The 18,954-nt window shown below is 40.2% G+C and overlaps 1 protein-coding gene across 1 annotated transcript in view; it reads left to right on the top strand.

Annotated features, from left to right (window-relative positions):
- The first annotated feature begins 628 nt into the window (after positions 1-628).
- Positions 629-18,954, top strand: part of galnt1 (UDP-N-acetyl-alpha-D-galactosamine:polypeptide N-acetylgalactosaminyltransferase 1) — a 38,251-nt gene continuing 19,925 nt past the window's right edge. The window contains exons 1-2 of the mRNA XM_029503726.1: positions 629-1,102; positions 15,963-16,075. The gene's annotated coding sequence lies outside the window, so the exon portion shown is untranslated. The remainder of the gene's footprint in view (positions 1,103-15,962; positions 16,076-18,954) is intronic.

Here is an 18,954-nt window from a genome sequence, read left to right as displayed (position 1 = left end):
CAAATTTAACATACACTTATTGACATTAATACACCGTAGCAATTAAGAGGTGAAACATTCCTCCAGAACCAAGCTTGTATCATCTAATGATATAACAAAAACTGCCATGAGGCGGATGACAAACATATTTACCTTCATTTGGATGTAGATTTACTTGTTTATTTGTACATAACTATAACACTATTCTGTTGCCTATGGTGTTTATCTTATGTTTTAGCACCACTTAGGCCATGTCACTAACATTTTGAGCGGTGCTTCTGTTTTTACAGCAGCTGTTTCCACAGACCCAAACAAGATAAGCTGGCAGATTTATCCTCTGATGATGTATAAAGTGTGATTTATGAGTATATTTATCTTGACTTGGCTCTTTCTGTGATTTATGTTCAGTGATGAGCAGCTTATACACCACCTATATTTGCTCATGCAGTGCAGGCGTTGTGCCACATGTTCTGATGAATCAAAAAATATGCATAAATACATATTCAGCACTTGCTCTGTGGCTCCTACAAGATCCTGCTCGGCACCTTTGTGTTGATGCGGTTGTAAGACTTTTTCAGACTATGTAAAACAGGATGGGATGAATGATGGTATTTCTTCCGGGTTGGGGTAGTGCAGGGAGGGATGAGCGGTGATGCTGCCTGCCGCCTGTTTGCTCCGCTCATCAGCAGCAGAGCTCCCCTCCGCCAGTCAGACGGACCGAGGCAGAGGCAGCACGTCCGCCCGTAGAGAGAGGGAGCTCACACGGCAGCGCCGCCGACTCCGTCGACACTCACACTGCCAAATGGATGTCTCCTCTCACGCCGCCCTCCGACGCTGCTTGGTGGTCTTCTAGTGGACTTCACCCGCGTCATTCCTGACTCGCTTTTCTCGTTTGAGGTGACCGGTTTGGCTCGACGACGCAGGGAGGACCACACTCCCCCTAGCACCCCCCAACCTCCGCCGCCACCATCACCCCCATCACCGCCACCGTTAGCTCGCTAAGCTAGCTTAGCCTGCTAACTTAGCGTTGACACTTTGAACCGAATCGGCGTCAGTTTTGAGCCTCGGCTAGCCTGCGGACTCTTGCGCCACAGCGGCGGATTGAGGAGCCCCGTCTCTATAGGTGAGTGAACACTTTCTATGGCAAATATTGTGCCGTTGCCGCGTCCTTTCCCTTTTCTTTCCCTTTTCGTTTTTCTCCGGCCACATTTTGATGGGCAGGTTGGCCACAGTAACGTTATGTGGAGCGGCGGGCTGGCGCTATGGCTGAGTGGCGCTTGTTGACAGAAGCAGCCAAGCAACGGAGATGTGATGCGACTCCCGTTAAACACACAAATTGTCACCTTACGTCGCCACTTAACGGGACACAACGCCGCTCCGCCGCCGCTTTGAGACAAGCCCAACGAGAGAATAACATTTCTCTTATCACGAAGCTCGCCGACACTTTCACAGTCACCTAACGTTAACGTCCCCTCTTGACCGTGAATGGGCCACTGCCACATTAATATTATCTCACACTTGCCGCATTTGACTGCAGTAAGTCCATCTAAACAGTGTGTTTAGGCAGCATTATCAGATGGTGACAGTACCAATGCAGAGCATGTTTAAAGTTGACCATAATGGTAACACTTGGATCTAAATGTGTACTTCCTCATCTCGCTGAACATTTCAAAGCTTCAGTGTTGCATCACAACCTGGAAAGATGAGCTGTACACCAGGAATTTAACCCGTGGTTGGGACTTTTTGTGTTTTGTGTGTCCTGGTAGAGGTCAAATATAATAATTTAGCTTCACACCCCCCTTTCTCAGCAGGGAAAGGGGGGTGTCTTTCCCTGTTGGGCTGGAGCTTTTGAGGGCCCACATCCTCTCCCTCATTAAGAGACCTCCTTAAAGGTATTGGTTGTAACATGTGGTGCCTGACCGATGTGTGTCCATCTGTGCGAAGGAGAGTCAAACAGAAGACAATGAGCATGCATTTACAAACCTGTAATTATCTTAAGAGATAAGAAAATGCATTCACAATCAATCCTGCCAAACACAGCAGCAGGTGAGCAGACCAGAGGAAGATACAGGATGAATGGGTAACTGACTAAATTCATCTGTCATGTTCTTGAAACAGAAAGTAAGAAGGCCCGTGTGTGGCGTTGGCTTTGTGAGAGCGGTAGGAAAAGAAGGTACTGTACCCTTTGTGCTACCTGTGGCATTGGTTCTTTGGTAACGAGAGTTGATGACTTTGATCACAAATGTTTGTGTTGTACAGCATTAAAATAAGCATTGGCTTAGCCATTTAACAGTAAGATAGAAAATATTGAAAAACAAAAAATTTGCATTCAGCATGTGTATTTTCCTGACCAGGATTGTATTTGTCACATGTAGGGCCTTGCCCCAGAGCTATATTTCTGAACATAGCCTTGTGTTAAGGCATGACTGTCCAGTACTGAAAGGAAATGAATCATGTTCCTAATTTCAAGGCCGTGGAGTCGACATGGTGTGTTTCCTGACCTGTGTGTTTTGACTGTGTGTTCAAGTGTCAGCAGATGTGCCTGTCTTTTTTTGTGTGTGTTTGTGTGCATATATTGTTTTTCTATATTCGTATGGACTGATTTGAAATATTTGCAAGTTGAAAATATTTTTGCCACATCATTAGTGGTCAGTTTTTGGATTATGATAAAATTAGGTTTCTCAAAGAAGAGAATTGCAGCAATTAGGACATAAACGTATATGAGACAGGGTTAGCACGTGCACATGTTGATAGTAGAGGTGGTCATATAATTTAATAACATGTTTTCAAATCTAATTAGTGGTTTCTTTTTGGGGTTACAAAACTTGTACATTTATAAAGCATGTGCACAAGTGCAACAAAACTCTTTTACAGTTCTGAGTGTTTTTGTGATAATAAATTAGACTTGTTCCACCCTAATGATTTTTCTCATCTCTGGGTGAAATTGAAAGTGAAAGATATATAATCTCTTTGTGTGCATAATCTGTGTTTGTCATCGTGAGTGGCTTTGGTGCATTTATTGCCCTGAGCTGGTGTGGAACAATAGCTCTATTCTGCCCCATGTCTCCGGAGGGAGGCAGCAGCATTCGGCATTCCCGGCACTCTTGTGTGCCAGTGAGGCTTGGTTTGGGATTGGGTTTCCACAGCCACCTGGAGCTCAGAGCACAGGAATGCCATTGTTCCTCCTTCCAGACTATGGCTGGATCAGGCACATGCACTCTAACAGACACATGCATGGAAACACATTTATTATACAATATGCAAGAAGGGTTCATACCAGCCTCCCTATCCCTCAAAACTTTGGTCACCTTGATTTCTTACATTGTCATCAGTTCTATGAATAGACAGTGACCTGGGCTTGTGCACCCACTGAGACCTGACATTAGGCGCAGACCAGTATGTTTGTCAGGGTGGCTGGTTTATATTTTTAATTGCAAAGCATTGCATGCAGTATGAGTTGGCCTCATTGTAGTTCCACCCTTTATTTGGTTGATTTACTCATCTGTTTAAGATGTAACACAAGCATGCGTTTAAGAAGACTACTTTTGCTAGGCCGGTTGGCCACTCAGTTTGTTGAATGACTGAATATTTAATCAACAATCAAGTTGAAAAGAAGTAAATTGTTTTTTTAATTTTTCAAGCAAAAGTAATAAACTGATATTTGGTTGTTTATCAAATAAAACAAGTGATTTGAAACGTCAATTTAAGTTCTCAAAAATTTTAATGAGCAGTTTTCACTGTTGTTGGTCATTAATCCTAAAAAATCCCAAATTATTGATTAATCATGAAAATAACATTAGCTTGCAGTCCCAATGCAACCAGACATGAAGAATGAAGATCTGTGACTTTGAAATGAACTTTTACTTTGCTAATATGGATATGTATTGTCAGAGAGAGCTTAGAGCAAGTGCTCCGGAAAACGCTGCCATTACATCTGATCTAGCTGGGAAAATGTCAGTTTGACTTTGTTACTTCAAAGTCATCTTTTTAATCAACTCTCCCTCTCTCAAGAAATAACTGGGTGATTACTTTCCAGGCACATCAGACAGACTTATCTCTTCACTTTGCCTCAATTTGTTTTGATAATGTGGCAGTGTAGAAGAAGACAGATTTGGTTCTTAATAGATACCTGTTATATAGGTTGTTTTTCACTAATTATAGGAATTTATCCAGAACCACATGAACATAAAAATACTTTTTTTTTTTTTTTTAACAGAGTAAAAATTTGTACGACTGGTCACATTTTTAATTTAAATTTCACATCTTGAAAACATTTTTAAATAGTTTTGAGTCAACAAAGGTCTGCCATTGGACTTGAACTAGGGTTATGTAAATTCACAGGCCATAATTTAAAAAAAAATGATCTGAAACACATCAGAGATACCACCCATTGATCTTGCTTTTAGTAACCCATCCTCAAATAAATTGCATAAAATCACTCTAGATGTTGTAGCCTGTTAAGCAAGATCAGCTAGTACTGACTTAAATGATCTTTGAAGTAAGTGAAACAAAACCAATAAAGATGAGATTGGGAGAGATAGCCATCAGCAGCATTTAGTGTTTTGTTTTTTCCCCCCCTCATTCTGCCTCTTAGTCCTGAAGGGTTAGGATTCACGCTGTTTCAGTTGTGTTTTTTTCTCCTTGTGTGTGTGTCCTTTTGCTCTCCAACAGGTCATGCTGGGGATAGAGTTGCACAGAATTGGGTCAGCCAGTGCCACCATGGAGTCTTGCCAGCTCCCTGGTCACTCTCAGGCAGGAACCAACTAATGACACAAACACGTTAACCTCTAATTGTGTACATGTTCAGTGTGAATTGTTTGGAAGTATTAATTATCAGTGTTTGGGTTTTATGCACAGAGTTTCAGACAGATTGTTAAGAGAATGGTCTTTCTCGTTTGTCACTCATTGACATAGAATGCCCTGGCCGAGCTCACTGTACTTTGACTCCTCATAAAAAGCTTTTCCAGAAAAGGAAATATTGTAAAGCTCTGAGGATAAAAAGCACAGCAGGCCTGTGCTGTGGTGCAGTATATTTAGACTGTGTACAGGACACAGATGATTCAGTGCTTGTCACAATTGGTGTGTCTAAGCTGGAAGGAAATGGTGTTTTTTTGCTGGCATGATTATGAAAAAGTAGGATTTAGCCCAATATACAGAATAGGCATGTTGTTCAAACATATGCCTTCAAGTTGATCTGAATGGCCCACACTTAAAAAAGCCAAATGTATCAAAAGCCAACCATCACACGAAGCAGAGGACACAGCATTATTGAAATGGTGAACTAAATATATAGATAGACACTATACTATACAATTCTATACAGATCTAGACGTTGGAATATTATGTTTCATTCTGTTTCTAAGCGCAACAAATGACAGAAAAAAGAAAAAATAAGCAAATATTAAGCATTGCAGAGCTGGTCATGAAGTTAGAGTGAATATTTGATCGTTGGTTTCAGGAAGTTACAGACATCACACATTTTTGTGAGTGTGAGTAAAAAGCAGGTAAACTTTGTGAGGGAATAATAAAGCAGTTTTAAATAGCTCTACAGGATGCACGTCAACACTGAACCCTATTGTCATTTGTGTAATCTGAACGAAATCCAAATGGATCATGCTATGGCAACTGACTTGTTGCACGTCCAGTTGGCTTTAGTGTACTGTACTACCTTAGGCTACTGCATAAACAGATGTTGTTTTAGTATAGAGCTTTAGTAGTCACCTTGTACACATGAATAACATGAAAGATTATCGATGTCACCAGCTCCTCTGGAAGCTTGGAGGAACGCTTTATACTGTAGTTAGTTTAGCTCCACGTGAACCTTTTTTGTATCCGTTCATGCATTTGCATTTCAGTTACAGCAGGTGTTTTGTTCTGATGTATCACCCAACAGGAAAAGACATAGTTTCTATGGAGACAGTTGTGCTTCTTGGCCACCCCTCCACATACTCCCCATAGGAGGAAGTGGAATATGTCCAATTTCTGCTGCCTCATGGAGAAACAATTGTGTGACACATATTTGCACACAGATGTCTCTCACTACTCTGGCCTGAAGTTATTGTTTGTGTGTACACTTTTAGTGAGAGCATGTTGCCCTCTGCATCCAACTCATGTGGCAATCTGTAAAGTAAAACTTGAATGTGATGGGAATTTTTAATACCATTTTCCTCATTATTTTCATAGTTGCTTATAAAGGGTTGAACTTCATGTTGTGGTTATCAGTAAAAGGAAGAAAAATAAGACTTATTAGAAGTTGTACATGATCTATGAAGGGAGATTTGTTCTTGGCATTTGTGTCAACCTCACTGTACTGGAGCAGCAGGCAGACACAGCGACACTGTACTGGACTAATGTAGTGTGCTTATCATGGACATAGTAGTAAGCTGGTAGTAGGGTTCATACCAGGACTTTTTTGATGTGAGGCAGCTCAGCTAAACACTCAGTTACTGTATCCACAGAGCTGCAAAATCTAGAAAACCCCTAAGGATCTATAGAGATTTAAGACTCAATTCTTTCTGCTCTCACCCAAAAAGGAGTAACTGGGTGACAGTTCTTAATGGATCTTTTGTTCACAGTGCTTTCACATGGAAGCCTTTCCTACTTTAAGCACTGTTCAAAGGATCTTGAGTCTTATAAGTATTAGTGTCCCAAGTAAAGGTCTTTAAGCAGAACCTGTAATGACCTAAGATAATACTACTCATCACATATGCAGTCCAGGTAAGGGAAAGATGATATCTTTGCATATGGACCAATTTGGCAATTATTGTGTAGCATAGAGCACGACTTTTTAAAAATATAATGCTAAATTTACAGTAACTTTCAGCTTCTGACTAGCCACCGTGAAACAATGTCCTGAGACAAGGAAGAAGTAATTCAGAAATGTAACTCAACCCCTCAGTGGAGTAAATTTGTTGAATTTCAGGTGATTGAGTTGGCAGATTTGCCTTTTGAACTTCCACCTAAAACTATACAATTTGCTTCTTGTCTTTGTTTTGGGTTCAATTTACCAAATCTAACCAACTTATGCAGGGGCAATATGAGACTCAGGTCACCTGAAAAAACAAACAAAGCTAATCCAAATGCATTTGTTTATTTTCACCTCTTTCACTGAAAGTAAATTGTGGTGGCAACCAAAATGCCAGTGTGAACCAGTTCAATTTTAATTTTACCTTACCAGAAGAAAACTGCAAGAAGACAAGCAATAGTGAATTTATGTAGCTTTTATTTTCTTGTCCAGGGTTGCTGCTCATTATGAGCACAAAGGTTCTCAACACAGACATCAGAAATGCAACCACTCTATAAAAGCTGCAACAGCTGTTTTTTTTAAATGTTGCAAACCTGAATATACATTCTTTAAATAGTTGAAGGAGAAAGAGAATGCGAAATACAGGAAGGGGAACAGAACAGTTTCCTGCTGTGGTAGCTATGTCAGATTTGTGTGACTGATCAACTTATCTTCCCTGGGCTCACCCTAACTAAGGTACAGCTCTTCCCTCGTGGCCTACATACATACCACCATCCATCTCTGTCAGCCATCATCAGCTACTAGGCTGCTACTCTGAGTGTCGGTGGGCCTGTGTGTGGGTCTGAGGTCTCTTTGAGTGGAGTTGGTCAGGTCTAGTCACACTGATAGCTATATCAACTGTTACTCGTAGCTGATGAACTGCAGAACAGAGGCCCATTGTTTATATGAGTGTGCACACATGGGCATATATGCTAAGCCACCAGAAATTGCATTTCTACAAACCACAAATATCAAGTGCAGTGTGTTTTCCTTGCCCTGGGAATTTGTGTGTGTGTTGTATGTGCTGAAGAGTAATCTCCCAGAGGATAAGATGTGGGTCAGTGTGGCTACAGCTCTGCAGGGAGAGACAGAAGCAGGATACTGGCTCTACACTTACTGTAGGGGGACTTGCCTGGCTAAACAAATGCTTCATAACAATGCAAAGTGAAGCAGGAGCCAGTGGCCAACCTCTTGATCTGTTGCTAAGATTAGTGCGTTCATACTATTATACATGCACCTAAAACTATGGAAATTACCTTATTACTATAGGATCTACAGAGGCATAGTAACAGAAATAGAGATGGAAGTCTCTGTGACTTATTAATAAGGCTCAGTTGGAAGGAGGATGGACCTACTAGTCATGTCTCGAGATCATATGTGATTTCACCTGGAGTCATTCGGACAAATTTATTGCTGAACATTTGTAACTCACAATGAAAGTTTATTAGAGATTATGTAGTGTGACTAGGAGTTTGTGCGTGCGTGCGTGCGTGCGTGTCCAGAGGCTATTGACCTTGTGACAGAGCTGCTTAAATGAAATATTGATACCATTAGCTGGGTTAAGAAATGTGTCTAAGTGTGTCTGTAGCAGTTGTTTAAATCATTGTATTTAGAGCTTTGGCTGGCAAGTGATTGTGCATTTTCCAGCAGCCAATACGCTATTGAGTGTTCATGTAAAAAATATATTTATGGTCACATAAACAAACAACTTATTTTGGTCCTGCAGTATTAAGTAACAAGATTAATGACAGGTCGGTTAGGTTTAGACACAATACAGCTGACTGTGAATGACAGACTGTAAAGTATGAACTGTGAGATGAAAAATGTCCCACTCTTTTATTAGATAGTGGGACAAAAGCAACCAAAGATATTCTTCTGCAGCATTGGATAGCATGCACATGTGCAGTGACTCAGTACACTTGCAAAGCCAGTTATTTAGATGTCTGTTAAACGTATAGCATGTCATCCTAGCTTTGGGTCTACTACTGCGGCATGTATCAGATTGCATCGCAGTTGTAAGGATGGCATTCCTACAAGTAAATGAAAACAGGCAAATACCAACTATATATAGTATGGTAGTTTTTGGACTAGCTTCCTGCACCAAGTTTAATTTAAAGTTTGCCCTGTCATGTCAGTATTATGTAGTGACAGTGTGTTTAAGACATGAATTCCAAACATTGAACCAGGAACACATCCAATGAGTCTAGCTAAGTTTATTTGTTATATAACATTTGCAGTACGTGTGTCTGACAACCAGTGTTGATTTTAATGTTTCAGTATACCTGATGAGAGTGAGCAGTTACGCATGATCACTGAATGTTTTTACATAAACAATTTTATTGTTACATTTTTCAGTCATTGCCTTTTGTTTATGAAATAATGTGAATCAATATTTAACCAGTTCCCTTCTCAACTTCTGCAATCCAACTTCCAAAAACCTGGTGAAATTATGAGTACAGGATTTTAGTTATAAAAAGGTTGACCAGGGGGTTTTTCAGGATGATAGCCACCCAAACTGCAAAACCTGCCAAAAGAAAGTTGTAGCCAAAGGGTACAGTAGATCCAATTTGGTATATCTACCCTATTAACTACCCTATAAAACTGTGTGGTTTGTGACTGGTGTGTGTGCGCGTGTGTGCATGTGCTGAATAAGTGTTAAATAGATTGTTTGAAAGTGAATATAAACATTATGAATACATTACAGTTGTCAGAATCATTTCATCAAAATCCATAATCTTTCCATCCATAATTCAAAGTTATTAGACAAACATTTTAATTGCTAGAGAATACATTAAATGATTTTGAATGCAAGCTTTTTTTTTTTTGTGTAGTCAATGTCTGAAAAAAATTAATAAAATTAAATATAATCCAATCCTGAATCCTGTATTTGTGTTTGACTCTCATGTTACAGTTTACAATCTTTTATTTTATTTTATCTTATCTTATTCATTCATTTATGTATTTGTCTTTTTGTGAAAGGAAAAGCAATGCCAGCTTTTTCCCTGTAATACAACTACAAACTGACTTTGAAAAATCTTTTAGGTGAGAGCAAAAACTAATTTACTGTGTGGGTGAAGTCTCTCATACGTGGCTTTTGTGCAGTGGTCTTTAATTTATGTCATTATTTCCACCAGGAGATGTTTTCAATTGTATCTTTTTGCTTGATGTTTTGTTTTTTTGTCAGCAGGATTTTCACAAGCTCTACCTAATCAATTTTCTCTGAACTTTGTGGAGAGATAATGAATTGGCCAAGGAAATTGGAAAATTTTAACAAATCATATTTTTATCTATAAAGTATGGTTTATGGTGTTTGACAGTGGCCTTGGTAATGGTCTGTACTGAGTATGTTTCCTTCTAGTTGTTGTTATTTATGTTTATATTACATGTGTTAAAATTCAGTTATATTCTATGTCTTAAAGATGGCAGTGCATTTTCTCTCATATTATTTTGTATACATTTTAAGATGTGTGTATACACACATTTCCTTAATGCTACATTGAAAATTAATTAACTTACATTAATGTAATTGCAGTATCTTTGTTTTTCATATTTGACATGACACCAGAAGAGAGTAAAATTGCGATAGAATTGCTCAGAAGTCTTGGATTGGGAATGTTGCCGGGAACGTTTGAACACACAGCTGGAGGCATGCACACGCTTAAGCTTGATCCTGTTAACGCGGCTGCTGGCCAGAGCAGCGACAGCAGGGAGACATGGAACTAAGAGCAAATTGCAAATCTCCAGATGTCGCCAGGACACACAGAGATAGATAGGAAAGTTTTGAACTAAATCTGTTCTGTCTAATCACTCAAGACACACAGGAGGGAAGGTAGCAAGTATGTGTGTCTGCTTGGAGTCTGTATTGTCATCGCTGTCATTCCTGTTAACAGGGGACTAGTGGCCTGCTGTTCTGTTTCCTGTGCTCTCTACTATTCATAAACAGGAAGCAGATCTCTCTCTGTCTCTCTCCTTTTATCTGTCATTTTCTGTCTGTTCTCTGGTCCCTCTTTTTCCTTTTCCTATCCTGCCTCCCTCTGTGGGTACACGCAGTGTATCTAGAAAGTGACAGGCTCCCAGAGAATGTCCTTATTATGGAAAGCAAAACAGGCTTTTGTGTGGAGCCTTTCATCCAGGATAAGTGCGACATAGTGACATGTCTAGGGACATTTGACCAGCTGCTTCTTACCTACTTTCTTCTTGCTCTATTCCTGGTATTCCTGTTTTCCCCCTGTGCTTCCCCTGGAAAACTGTCAGAAACGGTGAGCTATAGTTGCCTCTGATACTGTTGTCATCTTTTGTTGCCTTTCCTCTAGTCTCTATTTATCATAGATTTGGTGTTTGTGCATGTATGATGTGCTGCAGGCCCTTCAGGGCCTTCCTTTCCCACACCACCACCACATGAGGTGTTTGACAGAGCAGGAGGTTGAAGAGAGGGTTGAAGGAGGTGGAAGGGAGGTACAGTTGGCACAGATGTCATCTTTGGGCCCCCTGTGGGACAGCATACGCAAAGAAGTCAGATAACACAGTGAAACCATGAATGGAATCCAAACATCTATATAATGCATGCACATGCTTATAGCAAGCAAATTAAAATGTTATTATCTTAAGAAAAGAGACCTTCATCTCTGTCTTAACCAGTATCTGCTCTCTTTAGTTTTATTCTCTGGCTCAGAGCAGTTTGGTTTCATGCTTGGCCATGGCTGGTTGGTCACAGTGTGTTCTCTCAGAGCTTGGGGAATTGTGATCGACTGATTTGACTGTCTGCTAGTCTTAGCTCAGCCCATACCAACCTCTAAATTGTCTGGAACAAAGGCTATTTCAGAGCTCTTCAACCTTGTTTGGCTCCATTCCTGCTTTATAACCTCAGAGCCCTTGGGTTTTATCAAATCAACTTTAGCTTGCACAGTGTTATGTGGGTGAAGACAGAATGTGTGTTAAGTGATTTCTACATAGATTGAGGACTTGTGCTTGCTAGTTGAGATTTCCTTATCAGTCCACTAGGGCTGGGTGATAAATCGATTTTATTGATTAATTCGAATTTGTGTTTTTCGTCGTTTTGTTTTAATGAAAATTGATTTTCTCTTCATTATCCGCCACTAACGCTCCCTGCTGAGCTCCCGTAGTTCAAAGTGCGCACACCCCCTGTGCTTTTGATATACACACAACATGGTACCAAGCAGTGAAGAGCTCGTTCCGAAGAAAGGAAGCATATTTTTGGTTATTTGGAATTGGTTCAGGTTTTCAGCATCAGACATTGAACAAACACCTCACTGTTTTTTGTTTTTTTTTTAAAGGTTGTTGCTACTAAAGGTGGCAGTGCTACAGATTTACTGCAGCACCTCAAACAGAGGCATGCTGCCAAGTGGGAGAGGTGTTGCTCCCTCTGAAAAGAACAAGACCGTGGCAAACCAAGCACTGGCACCAAAACTACCTAGCTTCTTGGAAACATTTACAAACTGTATCCCATATGATAGTAAAGGTACCCGGAGGAAAGCAGTCACAGATGCAGTCGCAACGTATTTTATGTTTTACTTATTTTTTTAAGTTAGTTTGAAGGTGCATTGTGTCATTTGTCATTGTGTTTGAAACCAGCTAAAGCTGACTGAAAAGTTACATTGTCACTGTTTGCAATGTCAACATTAACCCTAGAAGGAATGCAAACTGATTTTAAGTAGGGGGGGAAAAAATCGATTTTAATCGTGATTCAGATTTGTTTGAAAAAAAAAAATCTGATTATTTATTTATTTATTTATTTATTTTTTAATACACAGCCATATCGCTCAGCCCTACAGTCCACCTACAAGCTCATCCTACCCTCAGCATTTGTTATGCTGACTCAGTTACTGCTTTTTTGAATTCACTACATGAAATACCCAGAACTAGACTGAGGAGACAGCTAGACTTTGCAGATTAATAACAGGGAGTGTTCAATAGGTTCAGAGATATGGGGTGGGGCAGAATGATGACCCAGCCTATTGGCTGCTGTGCTGCATAAAATGCATTGGTTCTGAGATGGTCATAGGTGAAAGAAAGAGGATAAGAAGTACAGTAAGAAGGAGAATGAAGACTTTAAGAAGCAACTAACTTTATCTCCAGATACCAGTTCTGAGAGCTAGGCTCAAAGTACATGTGAACACAGAGTGCTTCTTTGCCAGCAGCTGCAATTCTTAAATTTAAAATGAATGTAACATTGACTGATGGTTCTACTGAAAGTGTGGATGTCCATTCTGCATGCTTAATTTAGCGATGCAAATTTGTCTTTAATACCCTATACAATACTATGACAGAAAACTGCCCTTTGAGTTTGTGGGTTTGTGCATGTGTACGTGCACCTTTGGTCTCATTTGCAACAAACTGCTGACTAGTCTGCTCTTCATCATGAAGCACGCACCATGAGAGTGCTTATACCCAGGCGTGAGAATCAAAGACCCTGTCTCTTAGTCGGAAATGGACCCTGGCTGTTGACACAGTGCTGAGTAATTAAAGCTTATGAATGTGTGTTTTTTTGCAAGACAGTGTCTCTGGTTTACTGAAGCAGTGTGAGTGTGTGTCTGTGTGTGCGTGTTAGGGGACAGTTAATGTTGCCTAGTTTCTATCAATTTTATTTTTGTCATGAGCATTCTAAGAACTAAACTGGCCACAGACCTTCAACATCAAAGAATGTTGTACTCCTTGATGAGTTTTCCCTTTCTTTGAATTTTGTATTTACTCATTTGAGCCCTACTGCGAGGGAGATGCATAGTAGTGACTGTTGTAAGTCAAAGTAGAATCAGTTTAAAGCTTCTGCATGTTTTCCTGTATGCAGTGCCAGAGCATTTGTAGCCCTCACAACACCACCTATCCTCTTAAGCTGCAGTGTTTCCCCTACCATTATATTAGGGGGGCACCCCACCCTGCCAACTGCACCTCCTGGACCCCCTAGAAGGTAAAGTTAATTTAATATAATTACATTTTTTCTATAGCGCCAGATCACAACAGACATCATTTAAGGTTAATTTTCCTGTAGAACATATCCATAGCTACCTTGTGCTTTTATTAAACTACATAGTATTTATTTATCTTATTTACGCGACAGAATGTCATTTCTGTCTCTCCATGTTCGCACGGTTCTCCTCAGCACTCACACAAGTGAGCAGACTCCTGCCAGTGAGTGTTGAAAAATTTCACAAGAAAGCAAAGCAAAATATCCTTTTTTTTTTTTTTTTTTAAACGCTCACAGGGCGATGATGGCAACACCAGTCACCCCCGCCCCAAGGCTGTGATCCTAGGGGAAACACTGAACTGCATCAAAGTGAACACATATGGAGTAGATTTCTGTCTCTGCTCTATGGACACTTATGTCAGTGTGGTGACATAATGTCATGTTCCAGTGGCAGGGTTCACTGTTTGGACAGGTCCACCTCTGCCTACTTGCTCTGCATTACACATCTGACCAAGCTTCCTCAGGTTGACAGTCAGTATGCTTGGGAAAGCAGGTCTGTCATAGCGCAGCAACAGCAATTATAGCATGTTTTTGTATTTTTAATGATATGAAGTCAGAGTTTACACTTTATAAGAGAACAATTCGTGACCAGGTGTAGGAAAAGCTGAGGTAGCTGCATATGTTCGAAGACCTCCCAAGTTTGCTGCACTGCTGGATAGGAGCCCAGTTACACATACAGATAGCAGGTTTCTCACTGTCTCATTCAAATGTTCAAATTCTAATTTGGTTTACTAGCACAGCTATACTTAATACTTATTGAGTGAGTATTCACTCTCATAGACAATAGAGACACGTCTATCTTGTTTATTGTTCTCAGTTTTCTTCTCAACACGCACCATTCATGAAAGGACTAGAGCATGAAATGTCAGAGGAAATAGTTTGCTCTGCAAATCCAGTCAGAGATGGGTTACTGTTTGCACTGAGGGGTTTTGTGTGTAGCTTTGTCCGTGTGGTTCTCCAGGTTTGTTTTGTTTGTTTTGTTATCGCCAGGGGAATATGATATATATTTGTAGAAGCTCTTGTTTGTCTCACTGCTGATTTGCTGAGTGATTCCATTCCACTCAAACACTGAGGAAATGCTGAGGAGGTGTGTGATTTATAAATGATCAGAAAAACAGATGGAAGAGGAGACAGGTTGCAACATCACATGTGTGTCAGATAGGGTTAGAGAGAGAGAGAGAGAGAGAGCTGGGAGGATATGAGGAATGATGACTCATCCAGGAGGAGACGACACACCTTTGGTGGCCACAACCCTTCACTTACTGAAGCACACCTGCACTGCAGTACAGCCTCCACACTCTCACCAACGCAGGATTGTGTGGGCTGGCAGGAAAAGATTTATGGTATAGCCTGTCTTGTAATACAAACTCTGAATACACACACATACACTGGCTGGTAATACGAAGTCCCGGTGGAACAGAATGATGACTTGGCTTTAAAGTAGGCCAAGGACCAGATTGAAGGACACACAGACACATACACATACACCCACACTGAGTCATATTCAGTCTCATCTTCATTCTCTGCGGACTTTTCAAAAATAGCAGATTAATCCAGTGAAATGAGCAGTTCTGAGAATCCGTCGGTTGTCCATCGCTGTTTTCCTCCCCCCCTTCATCCCTCTGTCTTCTCACTCCCTCTCTTTTTATCCTGCTCCAAGGCTGGCAGAGTGCCTTTAGCTATGTTTAACCTTTGGGTGGGTGTGGAAGGCATGGCAATGATGGATTTATAACACAATACAGAAAGATACAGTGCTTTGCCGAGTATTTTGTAGATGAATGACAGTTTTCCAAAGTCCACTTCTCAAACACAAGTGATGCATTTCCACTCACGCTGGTAAGTGTTAATGCAACTGGAAACATGTCTGGTGACTTCATGACTCTGACTATGATTATATGCGAGGGATGAGTGTTACTATTGTGCGTATACAGTCAGGAAGTGTGTTTCAATCAGCTGAGAGTGAGAGCTTCTTGTCTTCCTGAAATTGTGTTTTCAGGTTTTGGCCCCAAACAAAGCAATTTTGACGAACCCACTCTCCACAGACTGGAACTGAAACAAACAGATATGCATTTTGTACAGATCATTCTTGACATATCTTTGTCAGACAACATATGAGTTATGCATATCTCTTCAACTGCTTAGTGTGCATGCTCCTTTGTCACTTGCATATTCAAACAAATGTTTATTCTGGGTCTGTTTCTTTCTTGTCTCTTCAAGGAGCATGTTTAAGTGACAAGCAAAGGAGGAAGTGGGATCTCTGACGCTCCGCCCCTTCTGCTGGTGGAGCACCTTGCACACCTGACCAGAGACCTCTTTTGTATCTTGGACAGGTATGTGTGTAGGAATCTTGTGGACTGCTTACAATATAGTTCAGACAGAACTGAATGAATTTGTATTATTTGTGTCACTCATCAGGAGAACATTCATTTACCAGATACAGTTGAAACCAGAAGTTTACATACACTATATTAACATTAAATCAGATTAAACATTTCCTGTTTTTGGCCAATTAAGAGTAGCAAAATTATTTCTATTTGCTAAATACCAGAATAATGAGAGAGATAATTTTTTTTAGAAATGTTTTTATTACTTTTTTGAGAGTCAGTAGTTTACATACATTTCATTAGTATTTGGTAGCATTGCCTTTAAACTGATATGCTTCCACAAACTTCTCACAATAGTTTGCAGGAATTTTGGCCCATTCCACCTGACAGAACTGGTGTAACTGAGCCAAGTTTGTAGGCCGCCTTGCTCGCACATGTCTTTTCAGCTCTGCACATAAATTTTCAATAGAATTGAGATGAGGGCTTTTTGATGGCCACTCCAAAACATTGACTTTGTTATCCTTAAGCCGCTTTGTAACCACTTTGGCAGTATGCTTAGGGTCATTGTCCATTTGGAAAACCTATTTGCGCCCAAGCTTCCTGGCTGATGTCTTGAGATTTTGCTTCAGTATTTCCACATAATGTTCTTTCCTCATGATGCCATCTATTTTGTGAAGTGCACCAGTCCGTCCTGCAGCAAAACAACCCCACAATATGAAGGTTCCCCCCCATATTTCACAGTTGGTATGGTGTTCTCAGGCGTGCAAGCCTCCCCCTTTTACCTCCAAATGTAACGATGGTCATTATGGCCAAAAAGTTGAATTTTAGTTTTGTCAGACCACAGGACATGTCTCCAAAAATTAAGGTCTTTGTCCCTGTGTGCATTTGCAAGCTGTAATCTGGCTTTTTTATGTTTCTTTTGGAGTAATGGCTTCTTCCTTGGAGAGTGGCCTTTCAGCCCATGTCGGTACAGGACTCGTTTCACTGTTGATAATGACACACTCTTACCAGCTTCAGCCAGCATCTTCACAAAGTCTTTTGCTTTTGTTCTTGGGTTGATATGCACATTTCGGACCAAAGCACGTTCATCTCTGGGACATAGAGTCCGTCTCCTTTCTGAGTGGTATGATGGCTGGACATTCCCATGGTGTTTATACTTGTGTATAATTGTTTGAACAGATGAACGTGGCACCTCCAGGCATCTGGAAATTGCACCCAAGGATGAACCAGACTTGTGCAAGTCCACAATTCTCCTTCTGATATCTTGGCTGATTTCTTTTGATTTTCCCATGATGTTACACAAAGAAGCAGTGTGTTTCAGGTGTGTCTTAAAATACACCCATGGATGTGCCTCTAATTAACTCCAATGTTGTCAATAAACCTGTCAGAGACCTCCAATGACATGGCATCATCATCTGGGCTCTAGGGTTGTTTAAAGGCATAGTAATCTTAGTGTATGTAAACGTCTGACTCTCAAGAAAGAAATAAAAAATTGTCTAAAAAATGATCTCTCTCACTATTCTGGCATTTAGCAAATAGAAATAATTTCGGTAATTTAAATTGCCTTTTACAGTAGGTTTTTGCGTATTATTAAGAAAGCCCAAACAAGGAGGAAACATTAAATTCATTGGTGAAAATAGATGAAATAACACTACCAGAGCCAGGGTTCAAATTTCAAAGCACCACCAATGCAAAAAAATCACTGAATTAAGACAGATTCGGATAAAATACAATGTGGGTGGTTGTGGGTGGAATACTTGCATAAACTCATTGTTCTAGTTTTGAGTTGTCACTGTATAATGTAGATTAGCTGCAGTACAAAAATATTTGGCCATTGTGTGTTTTTGTAGGATTTAGGTGCAAAAGGTTCTTATACAAATGTCATATTGTGTGAGACTTGGTAATGAATGGTTGCCTGGAAAGCAAATGTCTTTTTTCCCCCAGTGGACTATAGCTGTCTCTTTGTTCTCTCCTCAAAGCCTTTTCCAAAAAATAAAAAAAAATCTGTTTAAACCAACATTATTGTAGATTAAAAAAAAACATTTAGAGTGAGAAACTTAATTTACTCATAGCATTGTAAAATTATTTGTATTTGAATATCCACAATATGATAGTCCAATGTTTGAGAAAAAAATCAAAGAAGACTGTAGAATGATTTGTAAGCAGAGAAACTGTGCTGTGATGCCAGAGTCTTACAAATCTTGCTTGGTGGGCATGCACTGTGGTAAAGGTGCAGAGTTGAAATTCAGTAGAGACCAGTCACTAACCTGCTAGGTTTGTGTGTGAGTGTGTGCGTGTGTATGTGTGTTTGTGTGCATCGCTGTGCATAAAAACAGTTAACACAGTATTTTAAGTGGTATTTTAATTGTGTAAGTTGTTTTATTGTTCTCTTCATTTTCAATGCTGTCATAAAATCTTTCTCTCAGAACCTTTGTACCTTAGTGAGATAATATCCTATCTGCTCGAGACAGAAAAAATACATTTTAATGGCAAGAACTTGTGGGATTATGAGTTCTTAAAAGAGATATCACAGCACATTTGCATCACACACACTGTGGCTTGAGGGTTCTTATGTTTGTATTTTTTATTTTATTCATGCGCACTCTGCTTGTGTGTGTATGTGTGGTCTGCTGGTGTAGCCAGGCAGCTGTGCTCTCTTCACCCATCAAAGGAACGAACACCCTCTGTGACAGTAATGTGTATTGATTTTGGCTGGAAATGCCCGAGTGATTGGAGATTGAGGTGTTTAATTCCACTTTGTGCCTGTGCCAGGCTTTGCATTGGTAATCAATTTCAGCTGGGACTTTTACACTGCCATAGGCAGTCCTATCTGTTTTACCCTTTGCCCTCTTTAATACTGAATAATGGTAAGCCACACAGATCCT

The sequence above is a fragment of the Echeneis naucrates genome, chromosome 6 (assembly GCF_900963305.1).
Source record: "Echeneis naucrates chromosome 6, fEcheNa1.1, whole genome shotgun sequence".
Lineage (NCBI taxonomy): Eukaryota > Metazoa > Chordata > Actinopteri > Carangiformes > Echeneidae > Echeneis > Echeneis naucrates.
Note: the sequence above shows the minus strand (reverse complement) of the source record. Positions and strands in the feature narration are given on the sequence as shown.